The following is a 3,436-nucleotide window of genomic DNA, read 5'->3' as shown; positions in this document are numbered from 1 at the left end:
GGTATAAACACCATTATTATGAAGAATGTTTCTAAACGGAAAATCTCAAGAATTACTCTTACATATTATATTAGTTTTGACTCATTTAAACATAAGGCACAATTACGTTAATATTAATGCTAAATTATGTCATTATTTATTCTATTTTATAATGTAATTATCGGTCAACTGCATTACATTTTGAGAATAATCATCACAAATTACTGATAACTACTTATTATTGTCATTATAAGTAAGTCATTATAACTCACCGCAATGTAATGCGGTGAGTTATGACAGTTTGACTTCTGGTAATGCAAAATGTAATGAGTTGTGGTTACCTAGTTTTTGCTGGGAAGGTAACCTTTTGTGGTATTAATCAAACCCGCAAAATATTATGCAAATTGGATCAGATATATAGCTTCCATATATATGCATCGCTTGATTTTCCCAAATTTGGCCATAATACTCTTATTTATTAACCAATGTTACTCAAATTTCAAATTTTGATGTACTAACCGATCGTATTGATACGTATTTGTAGCTTTTACATAAGAATATTACTCGATTTTTACAAATTTGGATTTATTACCCACGCTAATTGAGCGATTTTATCTTTTTTAATAATGGGCTCAATATTAGTGGCATACTAACCCCGTAGGTGCAATATCAACTACAGCCAGTGTTGCTAGAAGTACGGGAAATTCCCTATTTGTAGGTTTTTCTAATATTTAGCGTCTTGTAGGGACGTAGGTCCACAATGTAGGGACATTTTCACTCAACACAATTTTTAATACTTTTTACATTTTGGTGGCTCTAGTGGAGGAAATTAGAATCCGGCTAGGCTTGATCTTTAACAATGTGTGGTAGCAACAGTTACCACTAGTGCCAACAAAAAAAAAAAAGATTACCACAAATCTACCAAACAAATATTTCTATAGAAATTTTTGTCAAAACTTTATTCCTGTAGGAAATTTTGTCAACATTTTATTTCTATAGAAAATTTTGTCAAAATTGTATTTCTATAGAAATTTTTTTTTTAATATTATTTCTATAGAAAATTTTCTCAAAACTTTATTTTTATGGATTTTTTTCTCAAAGTTTTATTCTATATCCTATTCTATAGTTTTATTCTGTATATATTATCAAAATTTTATTTCTATAAAAAAAGAAACTTTTTAAAAAGTTTTATTTCTATAGAGATTTAACAAAAAAAATACTATTTTTGGTAGAATTCTACCAACCGTGGCAACTGTGGTGGTAATACAAATTTATTTTCTACGTTATATACGTTGCATTTTCAAGTTTTAAGATAATAAAGTACTTACAACCACTTTTATTTTGTAAAATTTGTTTAAATTTAACGTAAAATATTGTACGGAAAATTGCTTTTGAATGTATGGGAAAGTAGGGAACTTTTTTTGTCCTTTTAGGGTAAACCGAACATTTTCCCTGGCAACACTGACTATGAGCTATAGTCAGACAACGCACCCATAAACATGTACCCCTTAATTTTCTTAAATATGCAACTGCGGTTTATCTTCCAGACCTATATCAATGTTACCCCACAAATGCTTATGATTACTAATTCATTAAGGGTGGTTTAGGGTATGATATAGTCGGCCCCGCCCAACTTTCTGCTTTACTTACTGGTTTAAATAATGTTATAGTCTCACAGAAGTAGAATTAAAATTAATACAATTAAAATAATATGCATTTTAAGTGAAATAAAGACTTTAAGTTTGCTAAATTTCAATCACAAATGTATCTTATGATACAAAAACAAGTATATACGGCCGTAAGTTCGGCCAGGCCGACGCTTATGTACCCTCCACCATGGATTGCGTAGAAACTTCTACTGAAGACTGTCATCCACAATCGAATTACTTGGGTTGCGGTAACACTTGCCGATGGCAAGGTATCTTAAAGCTTTCTAACATCGTCTTCTAAATTACAAGGTAGTCCATACGTAGTATATATTAAACTAAAAAAGGCCGATTAAATACGTATATAATTAAGTTTAAAGTTTCTATAAAAATAAAATTTTGACAAAATAAAATTTTGACGAAAAAATTTTCTATAGAAATAAAATTTGAAAAAAATTTTCTATAGAAATAAAATTTTGACAAAATTTTCTATAGAAATAAAATTTTGACAAAATTTTCTATAGAAATAAAATTTTTACACAATTTTCTATAAAAATAAAATTTTTACAAAATTTTCTATAGAAATAAAATTTTCTATAGAAATAACATTTTGACAATGTTTTCCATAAAAATAAAATTTTGGTAGATTATTTTTGGCTCGAGTGGCAACCATGAATATGAACCGATGTGGACCAATTTTTGTGTGATTGGGGATCGGCTATATATAACTATAGACCGATATGGACCAATTTTGGCATGGATATTAGCGGCCTTATACTAACACCACGTTGCAAATTTCAACCGGATCGGATGAATTTTGCTCCTCCAAGAGGCTCCGGAGATCAAATCTGGGGAACGGTTTATATGGGGACTATATATAATTATGGACCGATATGGACCAATTCTTGCGTGTTTGTTAGAGACGACATTCTAACACCATGTTCAAAATTTCAACCGGATCGGATGAATTTTGCTCCTCCAAGAGGCTCCGGAGGACAAATCTGGAAATCGATTTATATGGGGGCTATATATAATTATGGAACGATATGGACCAATTTTTGCATGGTCATTAGAGAATACATACCAACACCATGTACCAAATTTCAGCCGGATAGGATGAATTTTTCGTTTCTTAGAGGCTCCGCAAACCAAATCGGGGGATCGGTTTATATGGGGGCTATATGGGCCGATATGGATTTTTGCATGGTTGTTAGAGACCATATACTAACACCATGTACCAAATTTCAGCCAGATCGGATGAAATGTGCTTCTCTTAGAGGAATCGCAAGCCAAATTTGGGGGTAATTTTATATGGGGGCTATACGCAAAAGTGGACCGATAGGGCCCATTTGCAATACCATCTGACCTACATCAATAACAACTACTTGTGCCAAGTTTCAAGTCGATAGCTTGTTTCGTTCGGAAGTTAGCGTGATTTCAACAGACGGACGGACGGACATGCTCAGATCGACTCAGAATATATATATATATATATATATATATATATATATATATATATATATATATATATATATATATATATATATATATATATATATATATATATATATATATATATATATATATATATATATATATATATATATATATATATATATATATATATATATATATATATATATATATATATATATATATATATATATATATATATATATATATATATATATATATTAGAGGTGTGCACGTGAGTAATATTTTACTCACGCACACTCACGACGGTAAAATCTTACTCACGCACGATATTGTTTGGTAGAACTCACGCACACTCACGAAAAGAAAATTTGTAC

This window comes from Haematobia irritans, chromosome 4 (genome assembly GCF_050003625.1).
Source record: "Haematobia irritans isolate KBUSLIRL chromosome 4, ASM5000362v1, whole genome shotgun sequence".
NCBI classification, from domain to species: Eukaryota; Metazoa; Arthropoda; class Insecta; order Diptera; family Muscidae; genus Haematobia; species Haematobia irritans.
Note: the sequence above shows the minus strand (reverse complement) of the source record.